Raw genomic sequence first — 18169 nt, 5'->3', positions numbered from 1 at the left:
GAACCAGTTTTCCAGTAAGTATGATCTTAGTAATTAATTTTTATTTTTTCTCTAGAGACAGGGTCTTGCTACGTTGTCCAGGCTGGCCTCGAACTCCTGGTCTTAAGTGAGCCTCCTGTCTCGGTCAATCTTAGTAATTCTGATTGAAAACTTTGACCACAGTGGCCTTTACAACACTGGAGGAAGATCCAGCTACTTTTCCAATGTATGGGAGTCCATGTTTTGATGCTTGTCAGCCTATGAAATGGTCAAACAAAATTGAACAAAGGAGTGAGGTGATGGTAAGGGAGTCTGGGTTTCCTGATCACTAGGTTTGTCACTATGGGACACCTTGGTAAGTAGAGGAGAATCATAATCTTTTTACCTCACTCTATAGCATTTTCTGCCAGTCATCACACAACCTATATCTAAGATCAAAATACTCCTGGGCTGAATCTGCGGCTTCTCCTAATCGACAGGCATTGACTGGAAGAAGAACAGATGGTAGTTACTGGAATTAATACTGGTTGAATGTAAACATGAAGAGTAGTCAATAAGTTCAGACCTCTTACCTCTCTTTTTGTCTAAATTTGTATCATCGAGGCAAATAATTATACCCATCCCTTCTCCTACATAGTAATCAAGTAAACTTTTATTAATTCACCTTCAAGTTTATTCATTGTAATCCAGATATATTTGCTGAGGCAGAAGCTGAAATAAAACAAATGCATCATAAAATATACCCTATGATCCATCATTCTCTTATGATGATGATAGTTTTCAAATTTTTCACATCTAATTTGGTATTTTGAAGCATCCTGTTGGAAAAAAAGTTTCTATTTTAAAGTCTTAACCTCTTGAGGGTTAAGTTTAAAGGCTGAATAAGAATTTGAAACAAAATAGAGACACTCTATTTATAAGCATCAGTTTCCTCATCTTTAAAACAGAGATATTAACAAATTGGTCACATAGTGTTTCCGAAGGAGTTCATCAGATCCTTTCCTATAGAGTGCTTAGTACAGCTCTTGGGTATAATAAGTCCTTACAAAAGTCTGATGTTGAGGGGAAAAAGGCTCAGGAAAGAAAGCTGCCATTAAAGACTTGTATGGATTCCTATCAGGAAAGCTCACTTAATTTCATCCCAGTCTCAAAATTATAGTCATGTTTTCCAGAACTCCTTCCTTGGAAGGGTTACAAAAACTTCAGGATTATTCTGCCCTGAAGATCCAGAAATGTGCACGACCACAGTATTTTGACAGTGGTGCCAAGGAACTGTCTGGATGGATGAGTTGCAGAGGGAAACCAAGAGTCAAAGATCTGGACCCACTAGTTTAAGGGAAGGAAGTGCTCTTGGAAGAGATCTGGGGCGGGCGCTATGGCTCACGCCTGTAATCCCAACATTTTGGGAGGCCGAGGCAGGTGGGTCACTTGAGGTCAGGAGTTTGAGAACAGCCTGGCCAACATAATGAAACCCTGTCTCTACTAAAAATACAAAAAATTAGCCAGGGATGGTGGTACATGCCTGCAATCCCAGCTTCTCGGGAGGGTGAGACAGGATAATCGCTTGAACCTGGGAGGCGGAGGTTGCAGCGAGCTGAGATCAGGCCACTGCAGTCCAGCCTGGGCAACAGAGCGAGACTTCATCTCAAAAAAAAAAAAAAAAAAAAAAAAGACAAAAGGAAGAGATCCAACAGAGACGTATAACTGAAGCTTGTGGAGAAAGCCAGTGGAGTCCCAGACTTTAGGACTACTTCAGGAGAAAAAAAAGTCCTTTGGATCATAGAATTTTTGCAGGTGAGAGTTGAGCTGTGTCATGGAATCCTTCATCTTGTACTTCCTGAGGGAAGCAGCTTCAATACTGCTAGATCTAATGGGCAGGGATATTTAATGCCTTGGTTTTCTCCCTCCCATAAGGCCAGCATACTGACATGACCTAGTGAAATCTGGATTGAGTGTCCAGAGAACAAGCACTGCTGGAATATATTCTGCATTGATTTAGGGGTCAGTGCTGGGACTTGGGAAAAGAGAGTAAGAAAAACTTTTTAAAGTAATAAATATTTAATATAAATTTACTGAATTGATAAGAATGGATCCTACTATATGGTTACATAGTATTACAATGAGGCAATGTGGTCTACTAATAAAGCATAGGAGGTGGCACTGTTCTCTCACTTGGAGCTAGTGCATGAGAAACACTTACAATTAAGTAATTTTTTCTTATTGGCCCAAATGATGCTCATGATCCCTCTTGTACATGACTTGGCTGTGCTCTCTCTGCCAATATGTGGCTTCCATTACAGTCAAAGTCAGTAAGTACTAGGATTGGGTTCTATCCAGGCTAAATGAATGTAGTAAGACCAGTTCTACCCATAACTGGGGCTACTACGTGGTAAACAATCCATCTATTGCAAGGATGTTACATAAGACAACAGGGTCTAAAATCTCTGGGTTATTGACTCTTAAACCAGCTCAGAATTTATTTGGCATCCTAAGGATTTCATGTTTGACTAAAACCAGTTCAACCTGATCCCTCAACTCATTAATTCAAGGCCTAGCATTCTAAGGCAAGCATAATTAATAGACCAGCCTAGTTGTGTTCATTAAGATTCTCATCTTCCTTCTTAAAGAAGAGATCATTTGCAATATTCTTTAGGAAATTCAGAGTGCATACTTTTGGAATGAGATAAAAGAGACATATCTTAAAGTCCAGAGAAGAACAGGAAACCCAGCATTCTCATTAAAGTAGGGCCTTTGGAATTTATTTTTTTCCTCTTTAAAAACAGTAAGTTTTTACCATCCACTAAATACAAGTTTATGTCTGATTTTTGTTTGTTTGTTTAATCCTCTTAGGTTAATTATTTTTATATAGTATTTCATGCCACATTTATTTAAAATAAAAAACAAATGACTATTGATGGTTTGGTGGTTGCTATTGTACAAAGACAAATTAACATAAACAGGTGGTATTATCTGATTGAGGCAGGGATAGTAAATGACCAAATAACAAGAAAACCCATAATACTTGTCAAAAAGAGGCAGAATTATTTAAATAGAAATGTAAACCCTAGCATACTCATGGTTAACACATATTTATTGAACAAGTACTATGTCCCAGAAATTTTGCTGGACCCTTTAGACGCAAAAAGTAAGGCATAATCCTGACCTCAGGAGTTTACATTTTAGAGGTAAAATATGCATTAGGAGAATATATGCTCGTTAGGAAAAAAGAAAATTAAACCCCACCATTATGTGTGCTATGACACAGGCGTGCAGTTTTCGCCACTGAAACATATAATGGGGCATTATGGAATGTCTGCTACGGAAAAGGGAGAGTCTTGAGTAAAAAGCAGAATTAACTCAATAAAAAAACGATTACGGGATAGAGGAAGGTTTTCTCTGTAGAGCAAAAGATAAAGATAAAATAAGTTGGTAATAGAATATATACAAATTTAAGAAACTACAAACAATAATTTAATATGGAAGATGTGAGGACAGGAGAAAAATTATGTACAGATCCTTTTGTAATTTTAGGTGGAGACAAATTTTTAAAATTCTGCTACCACATCATATTAGGCACCAGAGAATGGAGGGGTAGTACATAGACCTTAGAGTCCAAGTGCTGTGGTTCATATCTCAACTAACAACTGTAAACTGGACGAATAAACTTCTTATGACATCTGGACTTGTGTTTCCTTATGTGAAAATTGGTAATAATAAAACAACTTTTTTTTACCTGCATGAAATGTTGTTTTGAGGATCAAATGTATTAATAACTAAAAGTTATCTAGAACAATATCTCATACATAAGTATTTAATAAATGTTAGATATTACTAATATTAAAACTAGAAATTGTTAAAAATGGATATAATTGTGTATAGCACAAAATCAGATTTTCTAGACATAAAACTGTACTGGCGTGTATTGATTGCACAGGATGGGATAACTAAAGGTATTCAGGGCAACAGAATGAGAACTTGTCTCAAAACAGATTATTTTTCAGAACAGTTTTAGATTTACAGAATATTGAGCAGAAAGTACTAAAGCCTCTTACCGGCACCCTCCCATTCCCGTTTTTCCCTATTGTTAGTATCTTGCTTTACATGGTACGTGTGGTACAACTGATTAGCCAATATTGATATATTATTATAAACTAAAGTTTACAATTTAGAGTAGGTTTCACTCTCTACCTTGTGTGAGTTTTCACACTGTCCCATGACATGCACCATCATTATATTATGCAGAAGCATTTCACTGCCCTAAAAATTATTTGTAGTCCATTTATTTATCCCTCCCCTTTCCTTCCAACCCCTTATTAACTCCTGATTTTTAAAATATTCTCCATAGTTTTGTCTTTTCTAGAATGTCATAAAATTAAAATAATACAGTGTGTAAACAGATCGGCTTTTCTTACTAAGCAATATGCATTTACAGTTCCCCCACGTCTTTTTGTGACTTGATAGCTCATTGGCTTTTATCACGAAATAATATTCCATTATATGAGTGACCACAGTTTGTTTATCCATTCACCTGTTGAAGAAAATTTTGGATGCTTCCCAATTTGGGGCATTATGAATAATAATTTATTTTTTAGGAGTGTTTTGGGCATAAAGATGATTTATTATTAAACTCTATTATATTCATTATAACATAATTATTACATATTTCAAAGTTAACATAATAAAAATAAAATATCCAGTCATTAAAAAGGCAATATATGTCTCTGTGTTCATACATATCTTTACATATATGTGTGTATACATATTATGGATTCTTAAAAATATATAACTATATGTACATGTGTTGTGTATGTGTGTACACTTATTGGCATGTAACATTGTCTTGGCATATAGTGAAAAAAGCCTACTTATTATTATAAAAGAGGGTTCATAACCATTACAATTTTTGTAGATACATAGGTAGAGATACAGGTAGATGGATATGTAGCTAATATCTGAAATTATGTTGACCCAAATGTTTACAATATTTGCCTTGCATTGTAGGTTTAAAATAAATCTTAACTTTCTTCTTTCTTATTTTATTCGTAGGATTAATTTTCACCAGTAATTATCCTTTACATTTGTAAATAAAATTTATTATTTTTGTTAAAAATATTGAAACATAAGAGAATAAACTAAGAAAAGAAAGCAGAAAAGATTCCTAAATGGACAAAATATAGAGACCGAAATAATGCCTTTAAATCACAAATTGAATGTTAAATGTTGATGGAGGATGAACCTTCCAGAAAAAAAGTTACCTATTAGGATAACATATATATGTTAAAATAGTTTATGTATAAAATAACATATTAATATAACATATATTATATGCAACATGTTATTTTAGATAACATATCAAATATATAAATATGATATATAAATAATACATAAAATATTAACAATAAAATGAGTTGTTTCCATTAGGTTCTTCTGGGAAATAGTTAAAACCTGAAAAGGAGTGTAAGATGACTTGAGGTAAATCCCAATTGCCAGATCTAAAACTGCTGGCTCTGCCTTCTAACAAATTGAAGAACTTTTCTTGGTTTGTGATTAAGAAGACAAAGCGTAACCCTGTCAATTGATTTTTAAAGGAATGTGATGTCAAATCTTCACACGTTGACTTTGTCACTGATAAGAAAATTTTTATGAGATTTAGTTAATAAATTTTTATAACGCATGTAGCTAGGAAAGACATTGTATGAAAACAAACATGATCACTACAGAAAGAGATAAAGGGTGATGAGGTGAAACTACTTGAGCAAAGGAAAGGACAACTTAATGTCTCCCCAACTCAACTTCTCACGTCACATAGCTTCGATTTCAGAGAACCTTCTTCCTATACAAGACCATTGAGAAACATCAGTGTGTCAGCAGGAATTTTGTTTCGACTTCCATACTGAGACTACATAGGAGATAAAACATGAATTAATTTGAAACATATTCAAAATAGCATGAACACATTCATCATTTTTAAAAAGTCAGTTGATGTGAAAAATTAGAATTTTGTAATAAGCCAATGTGATGGGTTGAATTGTCCTAACTCCTAGTAACTCAGAATGTGACCTCATTTGGACATAGGGTCTTTACAGAGGTTCGCAAGTTCAAATGAGGTGAGTAGGGCGACCTCTCATCTGATATAACTGGCATCTTTATCAAAAGGGACAATTTGAAGACAGACACACATAGCGGGGAGATGAGAAGACACCTATCTACAGACTAAGGAGAAGGGTCTGGAAAAGATCCTTCCTTCCCTCACAGCCCTCAGAAGGAAACAACCCGGCCCCAAGATCTTGATTTTTGACTTATAGCCTGTAGCATTGTGAGACGATAAATTTTCGTTATATAAGTAACTCAGATTGTGGTGCCTCATTTTGACAGCCCTAGCATATTAGTATAGCCAATATAAAAATTTACCTGGAAATTTTAAAGGATATAGAGATTTTTTAAAAGGCAAATGAACCCCCCCAAACTTTCCACCAGTTCTCAAGCATAATCAGTTTTCAGAAATAACCTACCAAACATTTTGATATTTTTTAGATATATTATTTTACTTTTTAGGCAATTCTCTAAAATATAAAGGCCACTATCCAAGAAAAAAAGGTTAGAAACACAATTAGATTGAAAGATATGAATTATCTGTAACTAATTCCTTACAAGTAGGCAAAGCATTTTGAGAAAAAAACATAGTATTCCATAAGTTGAAGATTACAAACATAAAGAAAAAAAGTACATAACCAAGGGCAACTAACTCCAAAATGTAATATCCTCCTGAGGAAACCAGTAAAACTGTTGTCGCTTTTAGTCTTAGCACATTACGTGCCTTTGAGTATTTCCACTGCCTCCCCTCAGGATATATCTCCTTAATAAACCATAACAGATAGCATTAAGTGGTTACCAGAGATCTTCAGCAGGATTCTCTGCATTTTTGAAGTTAAATAATGTCTTTTCAAATACACATTGAGTTGCACATTAGAAATTTTTTAAATGTCCACTGACACACACACACATATATATCTGCAAGTAATTATGAAACAAGCATTTACTAGCTCAAGTCAAAGACAGCAAAACACCTCAACTAAAAGGATAAAAGGAACCCCATATTCAGAGTAACCGAAATGGGAAAAACAAAGCTGAAATCATTGAACTATATAAAGTGTCATTGATAGGGCTTGGCTGTGTCCTCACCCAAAATCTCACCTTGAATTGTAATTTCCTTAATTCCCACATGTCAAGGGAGAGACCAGGTAGAGGTTAACTGAATCATGCGGGTGGTTTCCCCCATGCTGTTACTGTGATATTGAGTGAGTTCTGACAAGACCTGGTGATTTTATAAGTGTGTGGTAGTTCCTCCTGGGTTCATTCTCCTTCCTGTCGCCTGTGAAAAAGGTGCTTGGTTTCCCCTTTGCTTTCCGCCATGATTGTAAATTTCCCGAGGCCTCCCCAGCCATGCTCAATTGTGAATCAATTAAACTTCTTTCCTTTATAAATTTCCCAATCTTGGGCAGTTCTTTATAGCAGTGTGAAAATGAACGAATACAGGCATTTCCTGAAATTACAGCTGTGGAGTTATAGCATATTTTTGGTAAAAGGTATCCTTATTCTCATCTCAATGTGATGATATCAACTCAGCATTTATTGACTCAGAAAATGCAATTTTTTGCTTAACTCCACACCACTGCCACAGATTTCCTTGTTTGAACTTAGAAATAAGTTCTCTGTAGAAGAGACTATAAGGTATTCATCATTTTTAAGAGACTTTCATGTACATGTAATTGCTATGCAGAACATAAGATGTGTTACCACCAAGGCAGGAGGCTCAGTTGAGCCCAGGAGTTTGAGACCAGGCTGGGCAACATAGCAAGACTGTATCTCTACAGATAATTAAAACAATTAGCCAGGCATGGTGGCCTGTACCTGTTGTCCAAGCTACTCAGGAGGTTTAGGTGGGAAGATCACATGAGCCCAGGTGGTCATGGCTGCAGTGAGCCAAGATTGTGCTACTGCACTCCAGCCTGGGCAACAGAATGAGATGCCATTTCAACAAAAATATATGTTACCAAGTGACTGAGCGGACTAAGGTATGGGTGAAGGACAATTTGTGAAAGGTAGATTAGGTATTGCATCTCTGAGGAGGTAACTTTATAGTTGAGACTTGGGGCACTGTGACAGGTTGGGAGAAACATCTCCAGACCGAGGAACTTCACATACAAAGGGACTGAGACAGGAACAAGCTTGGTGTATTAAAGGGCAAAAAGACCAGAGTGTCTGGAAAGTGGTGAGAAAATGGCAGCAGAGATTAAAAATGACCCAATGGCCAGGTGTGATGGCTCATGCCTGTAAACCCAGAACTTTAGGAGCCTGAGGTGGGAGGATCATTTGAGTTCGAGACCAGCCTGGGAAACATGGCCAGACCCCATCTCTATAAAAAATACAAACATTAGCCACGCATAGTGGTTACTCCCTTTAGTCCCAGCTACTTGGGAGGTTGAGGTGGGAGGATCACTTGAGCTCAGGAAGTGGAGGCTGCAGTGAGCCATGATGGTTCCACTGCACTCCAGCCTTGGTGACAGAGTGAGACCCTGTCTTAAAAAAAAAAAAAAAACAGAGATCAGCAAGAGCCTAGAAGATAGGGGCCAAGAGCCTAGATTAATGTATTAGAAAGGCATTGGAGAGTTGAAACATGGGAATAACATTCTCCATTCTCCAATATATGTTTTTAAGATATCATCTTTGATGTTCTGAGGAGAATGGATTGTAAGGGGGTCTGGGGAATAAAGATCAATAAGAACAGTGTTTTGTTTACTGCTGTACATTCACTGGTTAGCATAGAACAGGTGCTCAGTATTTGTAAAATGACTAAATGAATGAATGAATTCCTCAATAGCAAATGGTTTTGTGAAGAATCTGTGGAATTGTATGTTTAAGAATGAGTAGTATTTTTAAGTGGAACAAACCTATATATCTGTATATATATTGCATAAGTACCAGGACATCTTTGGTAATGTGGACAAGTCATTTGAGCAATGCCAATTAACTCTCCTGTTGGCAAAAATATACAAAAGAAAATAAAAAGGAAAAACAGGAAGAACATGACCAAAATATAACAGCAATGTACAAGACCTATGAGTCAGAAGGAGCAGCATGTGAATTTTTTTTTTTTTTTTTTTAGTTCTAGATGAATTTAATAAATATTTCAAAATGTCAAGAGTAGGCGATCTTTACACAGTAGTTTTCAGTATGATCTCAGTTTGGCATGATATCTTAGGTTTCCTTTTTTTTTTTTTTAATTAATTAATTAATTTATTTATTTATTATTATTATACTTTAAGTTGTAGGGTACATGTGCATAACGTGCAGGTTTGTTACATATGTATACTTGTGCCATGTTGGTGTGCTGCACCCATCAACTCGTCATTTACGTCAGGTATAACTCCCAATGCAATCCCTCCCCCCCCCCCCCCTCCCCATGATAGGCCCCGGTGTGTGATGTTCCCCTTCCTGAGTCCAAGTGATCTCATTGTTCAGTTCCCACCTATGAGTGAGAACATGCGGTGTTTGGTTTTCTGTTCTTGTGATAGTTTGCTAAGAATGATGGTTTCCAGCTGCATCCATGTCCCTACAAAGGACACAAACTCATCCTTTTTGATGGCTGCATAGTATTCCATGGTGTATATGTGCCACATTTTCTTAATCCAATCTGTCACTGATGGACATTTGGGTTGATTCCAAGTCTTTGCTATTGTGAATAGTGCTGCAATAAACATATGTGTGCATGTGTCTTTATAGCAGCATAATTTATAATCCTTTGGGTATATACCCAGTAATGGGATGGCTGGGTCATATGGTACATCTAGTTCTAGATCCTTGAGGAATCGCCATACTGTTTTCCATAATGGTTGAACTAGTTTACAATCCCACCAACAGTGTAAAAGCGTTCCTATTTCTCCACATCCTCTCCAGCACCTGTTGTTTCCTGACTTTTTAATGATCGCCATTCTAATTGGTGTGAGATGGTATCTCATTGTGGTTTTGATTTGCATTTCTCTGATGGCCAGTGATGATGAGCATTTTTTCATGTGTCTGTTGGCTGTATGAATGTCTTCTTTTGAGAAATGTCTGTTCATATCCTTTGCCCACTTTTTGATGGGGTTGTTTGTTTTTTTCTTGTAAATTTGTTTGAGTTCTTTGTAGGTCCTGGATATTAGCCCTTTGTCTGATGAGTAGATTGCAAAAATTTTCTCCCATTCTGTAGGTTGCCTGTTCACTCTGATGGTAGTTTCTTTTGCTGTGCAGAAGCTCTTTAGTTTAATGAGATCCCATTTGTCAATTTTGGCTTTTGCTGCCGTTGCTTTTGGTGTTTTAGACATGAAGTCTTTGCCCATGCCTATGTCCTGAATGGTACTACCTAGGTTTTCCTCTAGGATTTTTATGGTATTAGGTCTAACATTTAAGTCTCTAATCCATCTTGAATTAATTTTCGTATAAGGAGTAAGGAAAGGATCCAGTTTCAGCTTTCTACTTATGGCTAGCCAATTTTCCCAGCACCATTTATTAAATAGGGAATCCTTTCCCCATTTCTTGTTTCTCTCAGGTTTGTCAAAGATCAGATGGCTGTAGATGTGTGGTATTATTTCTGAGGACTCTGTTCTGTTCCATTGGTCTATATCTCTGTTTTGGTACCAGTACCATGCTGTTTTGCTTACTGTAGCCTTGTAGTAGCCTTGTAGTATAGTTTGAAGTCAGGTAGCGTGATGCCTCCAGCTTTGTTCTTTTGACTTAGGATTGTCTTGGAGATGCGGGCTCTTTTTTGGTTCCATATGAACTTTAAAGCAGTTTTTTTCAATTCTGTGAAGAAACTCATTGGTAGCTTGATGGGGATGGCATTGAATCTATAAATTACCTTGGGCAGTATGGCCATTTTCACAATATTGATTCTTCCTATCCATGAGCATGGTATGTTCTTCCATTTGTTTGTGTCCTCTTTGATTTCACTGAGCAGTGGTTTGTAGTTTTCCTTGAAGAGGTCCTTTACATCCCTTGTAAGTTGGATTCCTAGGTATTTTATTCTCTTTGAAGCAATTGTGAATGGAAGTTCATTCCTGATTTGGCTCTCTGTTTGTCTGTTACTGGTGTATAAGAATGCTTGTGATTTTTGCACATTAATTTTGTATCCTGAGACTTTGCTGAAGTTGCTTATCAGCTTAAGGAGATTTTGGGCTGAGACAATGGGGTTTTCTAAATATACAATCATGTCATCTGCAAAGAGGGACAATTTGACTTCTTCTTTTCCTAACTGAATACCCTTGATTTCTTTCTCTTGCCTAATTGCCCTAGCCAGAACTTCCAACACTATGTCGAATAGGAGTGGTGAGAGAGGGCATCCCTGTCTTGTGCCAGTTTTCAAAGGGAATTTTTCCAGTTTTTGCCCATTCAGTATGATATTGGCTGTGGGTTTGTCATAAGTAGCTCTTATTATTTTGAGGTACATTCCATCAATACCGAATTTATTGAGCGTTTTTAGCATGAAGGGCTGTTGAATTTTGTCAAAAGCCTTTTCTGCATCTATTGAGATAATCATGTGGTTCTTGTCTTTGCTTCTGTTTATATGCTGGATTATGTTTATTGATTTGCGAATGTTGAACCAGCCTTGCATCCCAGGGATGAAGCCCACTTGATCATGGTGGATAAGCTTTTTGATGTGTTGCTGAATCCGGTTTGCCAGTATTTTGTTGAGGATTTTTGCATCGATGTTCATCAGGGATATTGGTCTAAAATTCTCTTTTTTTGTTGTGTCTCTGCCAGGCTTTGCTATCAGGATGATGTTGGCCTCATCAAATGAGTTAGGGAGGATTCCCTCTTTTTCTATGGATTGGAATAGTTTCAGAAGGAATGGTACCAACTCCTCCTTGTACCTCTGGTAGAATTCAGCTGTGAATCCATCTGGTCCTGGACTTTTTTTGGTTGGTAGGCTATTAATTATTGCCTCAATTTCAGAGCCTGCTATTGGTCTATTCAGGGATTCAACTTCTTCCTGGTTTAATCTTGGAAGAGTGTAAGTGTCCAGGAAATTATCCATTTCTTCTAGATTTTCCAGTTTATTTGCGTAGAGGTGTTTATAGTATTCTCTGATGGTAGTTTGTATTTCTATGGGGTCGGTGGTGATATCCCCTTTATCATTTTTAATTGCATCGATTTGATTCCTCTCTCTTTTCTTCTTTATTAGTCTTGCTAGCGGTCTGTCAATTTTGTTGATCTTTTCAAAAAACCAACTCCTGGATTCATTGATTTTTTGGAGAATTTTTTGTGTCTCTATCTCCTTCAGTTCTGCTCTGATCTTAGTTATTTCTTGCCTTCTGCTAGCTTTCGAATGTGTTTGCTCTAGCTTCTCTAGTTCTTTTAATTGCGATGTTAGAGTGTCAATTTTAGATCTTTCCTGCTTTCTCTTGTGGGCATTTAGTGCTATAAATTTCCCTCTACACACTGCTTTAAATGTGTCCCAGAGATTCTGGTATGTTGTATCTTTGTTCTCATTGGTTTCAAAGACCATCTTTATTTCTGCCTTCATTTCGTTATGTACCCAGTAGTCATTCAGGAGCAGGTTGTTCAGTTTCCATGTAGTTGAGCGGTTTTGATTGAGTTTCTTAGTCCTGAGTTCTAGTTTGATTGCACTGTGGTCTGAGAGACAGTTTGTTATAATTTCTGTTCTTGTACATTTTTGCTGAGGAGTGCTTTACTTCCAATTACGTGGTTGATTTTGGAGTAAGTACGATGTGGTGCTGAGAAGAATGTATATTCTGTTGATTTGGGGTGGAGAGTTCTATAGATGTCTATTAGGTCTGCTTGCTGCAGAGATGAGTTCAATTCCTGGATATCCTTGTTTACTTTCTGTCTCGTTGATCTGTCTAATGTTGACAGTGGAGTGGTGAAGTCTCCCATTATTAATGTTTGGGAGTCTAAGTCTCTTTGTAAGTCTCTAAGGACTTGCTTGATGAATCTGGGTGCTCCTGTATTGGGTGCATATATATTTAGGATAGTTAGCTCTTCCTGTTGAATTGATCCCTTTACCATTATGTAATGGCCTTCTTTGTCTCTTTTGATCTTTGATGGTTTAAAGTCTGTTTTATCAGAGACTAGTATTGCAACCTCCGCTTTTTTTTGTTCTCCATATGCTTGGTAAATCTTCCTCCATCCCTTTATTTTGAGCCTATGTATGTCTCTGCGTGTGAGATGGGTCTCCTGAATACAGCAGACTGATGGGTCTTGACTCTTTATCCAGTTTGCCAGTCTGTGTCTTTTAATTGGAGCATTTAGTCCATTTACATTTAAGGTTAATATTGTTATGTGTGAACTTGATCCTGCCATTATGATATTAACTGGTTATTTTGCTCGTTAGTTGATGCAGTTTCTTCCTAGCCTCGATGGCCTTTACATTTTGGCATGTTTTTGGCTGGATATGAGATTCTGGGTTTAAAATTCTTTTCTTTAAGAATGTTGAATATTGGCCCCCACTCTCTTCTGGCTTGGAGAGTTTCTGCCGAGAGATCTGCTGTTAGTCTGATGGGCTTCCCTTTGTGGGTAACCCGACCTTTCTCTCTGGCTGCCCTGAAGATTTTTTCCTTCATTTCAACTTTGGTGAATCTGGCAATTATGTGTCTTGGAGTTGCTCTTCTCGAGGAGTATCTTTGTGGCATTCTCTGTATTTCCTGGATTTGAATGTTGGCCTGCCCTACTAGGTTGGGGAAGTTCTCCTGGATGATATCCTGAAGAGTGTTTTCCAACTTGGTTCCATTTTCCCCCTCACTTTCAGGCACCCCAATCAGACGTAGATTTGGTTTTTTTTACATAATCCCATACTTCTTGCAGGCTTTGTTCATTTCTTTTTCTTCTTTTTTCTTTTGGTTTCTCTTCTCGCTTCATTTCATTCATTTGATCCTCAATCGCTGATACTCTTTCTTCCAGTTGATCGAGTCGGTTACTGAAGCTTGTGCATTTGTCACGTATTTCTCGTGTCATGGTTTTCATCTCTTTCATTTCGTTTATGACCTTCTCTGCATTAATTACTCTAGCCATCAATTCTTCCACTTTTTTTTCAAGATTTTTAGTTTCTTTGCGCTGGGTACGTAATTCCTCCTTTAGCTCTGAGAAATTTGATGGACTGAAGCCTTCTTCTCTCATCTCGTCAAAGTCATTCTCCATCCAGCTTTGATCCGTTGCTGGCGATGAGCTGCGCTCCTTTGCCGGGGGAGATGCGCTCTTATTTTTTGAATTTCCAGCTTTTCTGCTCTGCTTTTTCCCCATCTTTGTGGTTTTATCTGCCTCTGGTCTTTGATGATGGTGATGTACTGATGGGGTTTTAGTGTAGGTGTCCTTCCTGTTTGATAGTTTTCCTTCTAACAGTCAGGACCCTCAGCTGTAGGTCTGTTGGAGATTGCTTGAGGTCCACTCCAGACCCTGTTTGCCTGGGTATCAGCAGCAGAGGCTGCAGAAGATAGAATATTTCTGAACAGCGAGTGTACCTGTCTGATTCTTGCTTTGGAAGCTTCCTCTCAGGGGTGTACTCCACCCTGTGAGGTGTGGGGTGTCAGACTGCCCCTAGTGGGGGATGTCTCCCAGTTAGGCTACTCAGGGGTCAGGGACCCACTTGAGCAGGGAGTCTGTCCCTTCTCAGATCTCAACCTCCGTGTTGGGAGATCCACTGCTCTCTTCAAAGCTGTCAGACAGAGTCGTTTGCATCTGCAGAGGTTTCGGCTGCGTTTGTTATTGTTTACTGTGCCCTGTCCCCAGAGGTGGAGTCTACAGAGACAGGCAGGTTTCCTTGAGCTGCTGTGAGCTCCACCCAGTTCGAGCTTCCCAGCGGCTTTGTTTACCTACTTAAGCCTCAGCAATGGCGGGCGCCCCTCCCCCAGCCTCGCTGCTGCCTTGCCGGTAGATCACAGACTGCTGTGCTAGCAATGAGGGAGGCTCCGTGGGTGTGGGACCCTCCCGGCCAGGTGTGGGATATGATCTCCTGGTGTGCCTGTTTGCTTAAAGCGCAGTATTGGGGTGGGAGTTACCCGATTTTCCAGGTGTTGTGTGTCTCAGTTTCCCTGGCTAGGAAAAGGGATTCCCTTCCCCCTTGCGCTTCCCAGGTGAGGCAATGCCTCGCCCTGCTTCAGCTCTCGCTGGTCGGGCTGCAGCAGCTGACCAGCACTGATCGTCCGGCACTCCCCAGTGAGATGAACCCAGTACCTCAGTGGAAAATGCAGAAATCACCGGTCTTCTGTGTCGCTCGTGCTGGGAGTTGGAGACTGGAGCTGTTCCTATTCGGCCATCTTGCTCCGACCCCCCAGCATGTGAATTTTTAAGTGACTATTAAACATCTCTGAAATTATGAATCTGCTATGTATGTGTCCCTGGGGATAAAACAACTTCTCTATTAATGATGATTAAAATGGAAAGCATAATTTATCTCATTAAAATTTATTTAACAATCATTCAGCCCCTAATACTTTTCAAGGACTGTAAAAAGATGACTAAAACCCAGCACCTATAATCGGCATCTAGCTAAGTTTGGTGACACTTCCAGACCTGGTCACCAGGGGTTCCTTTCCTGTGTCCCAAATCTTAGAAAGTTCACAAGCTTGGAAACATAAGGACTTAAAAAGATGTTTTTGTGAGACAGTTATGGAACCATTTAGCAACCTGTTGAACCAAAAGAAAATACCGGAGCACAGAAGTGTACCTCCCCAGGCAGTAGGATGGGGAGGACTGGGTGAGGAAAATGAAGACGAGTGGGGAGGTATTAAGAGTGGCCAGAGAGAGGATGACCATGTCGTTTACATCCAACCACCCCAAATTCCCCAATGCAGGTATCTAAGCTGGCCATCTCCCAAGATCATCATGTTTCTGCCCTCCTCTCAGCCCAGGTGGCAGTTGTTTGGGAGGCATTTAGAATTGCCTGGAAATCCTGTTTAAAAAGGGAAGTTGGAAAGATGGAAAAAGACCTGGCTCCCAGCTCCATGTCCTAGTTCAGGCAGTTCTCACCCTAGGCCCAGGCCACCTTTATTCTACTCTGTCCCAGCCAATAAAGGCTACCCCTGAGGCTCACAGGTCGCAGGGCTGGAGGGAGATGAGAGGTAGTAGAAGTTGCACTTTTAGCTTTAGCCTGAGCAGGATGAGGGTGATGCTGGTGGAGCTGGCTGCAGGGCCTCGGGCTGAACCTCCTCTGTGCATGAGAGATAATTTAGAACTTTAAATATTTCAAATATAAGTATATGAATCTCTTTGCACTCACAAACATTCAACGGGCCTACTAAGGCAACTGGAAAAAATGATCTTAAAAAAATATAATCTGATGACACTGCATTAAAAAACTGCACAGGGTGCAAAATATGTCAAAAGTGATGGTGAATCATAGCTGCCCCTCTTAAAATAGCTTTTAACTTTTAGAATGCACATTGCCTTTCTGGGTGTCCATTTCTTTCACTGTATGGTGGCAGAAACAATATCTGCTTCACACAGTGTGGGCCTGAGGATTAATGCTATCACAAGGCTGATACCGTGTATTAGTCTGTTTTCATGCTGCTGATAAAGACATACCCGAGACTGGGCAATTTACAAAAGAAAGAGGTTTACTGGACTTACTGTTCCACATGGCTGGGGAGGCCTCACAATCACGGCAGAAGGCAAAGAGGAGAAATTCACATCTTACGTGGATGGCAGCAGGCAAAGTGAGGGCTTGTGCAGAGAAATTCCCGTTTTTAAAACCATCAGATATCAGGAGACCCCTTCACTGTCACAAGAACAACAGGGGAAAGATCCGCCCCCATGATTCGGTCATCTCCCACTGAGTCCCTCCTACAACATGTGGGAATTATGGGAGCTACAAGATGAGATTTGGGTAGGGACACAGAACCAAACCATATGGTACCACTAGCCCAGATACTGTGCTTGGTGCATATAATATGGCTATGGCCACTAGTGCCACCTTCCCTAATGTTGGTGCTATGGGAAACTATGGGGGAAGAGATTCATTTTTCCCTGGGGTCTGAAGTCATGGAAGTCTTCAAAGAAAAGAGGTCACTTAATGTTATCTTAAAAAGCTTTAGAGGAGAAATAAAATGTGCAAAACTGTGGAGCATGCAAAACTCATGTGATTAAACTTAGGGTTGATTGCGGGGCTAGTGGTGAAAGTTAAAAGAATCACTGGTGTGTGAAATGACATGTTTATAACACGTAACATATTAAGATAATACCCCATGAGCAACTAGATATTAAAACTTGTAAAATAATAGTAATAATTTGAGAAATTATTTCAGAAAGATAATTTCCACAGCAGGTGGACTTATCCAAAAATAATTGTCTAGAATCAATCATTTCCCGAATGGTAAAACCATCAGTGCACCTACATCAGAGTCCCTAAAAGGAGCCTTCCAGGCTGGGCACAGTGGCTCACACCTGTAATCCCAGCACTCTGGGAGGCCGAGATGGGCGGATCACGAGGTCAGGAGATCAAGACCATCCTGGCTAACACGGTGAAACCCCGTCTCTACTAAAAATACAAAGAATTAGCCGGGCATGGTGGCAGGTGCCTGTAGTCCCAGCTACTTGGGAGACTGAGGCAGGAGTATGGTGTGAACCCGGGAGGCGGAGCTTGCAGTGAGCCGAGATCCGGCCACTGCACTCCAGCCTGGGCGACAGAGTGAGACTCCATCTCCAAAAAAAAAAAACAAACAAAAAAAAACAGGTGCCTCCCAAGAGAAAAATGCCAAGGGGTCGAAGTCAGGGGGGAACAATTATGTCCAGGTAAAACCCAAGAGTTATTTGTAGGATGTGCAGCTGAATGCGATATTTACATTTTGTTCCTTTGGTTTACAATTTTGGTCATAGTTAATTTCCATATAATTTGTGTTTTAGACCTGTTATCAGTAAGTTTTATATTTTAGATTCTTTACAACAGTAGAATTAAATATTAGAAACTCAAGAGAAAGTAATTTTACTGTGACTGCAGTAGATATGTAAACAGCAAAATATCTAAAATTGCCAAGAGCATGTGTGTGGTTTGGTTCCTAGAGAATTTCAGTTGGATTGGATTTCTGAGATTTGTGAATACTCTAAATTTTAATGGCAGCAATTTTGTTGCTTTTGTGCCTCTGGTGGAAGTAAGTTGCTTCATAATTTATTTGCTTTTTCTTTTCAGATTCCATTTTACATA

The sequence above is a fragment of the Macaca thibetana genome, chromosome 8, assembly GCF_024542745.1.
Source record: "Macaca thibetana thibetana isolate TM-01 chromosome 8, ASM2454274v1, whole genome shotgun sequence".
Taxonomy (NCBI): Eukaryota; Metazoa; Chordata; class Mammalia; order Primates; family Cercopithecidae; genus Macaca; species Macaca thibetana.
The sequence above is the reverse complement of the archived record's forward strand: the minus strand, read 5'-3'. Positions refer to the sequence as shown.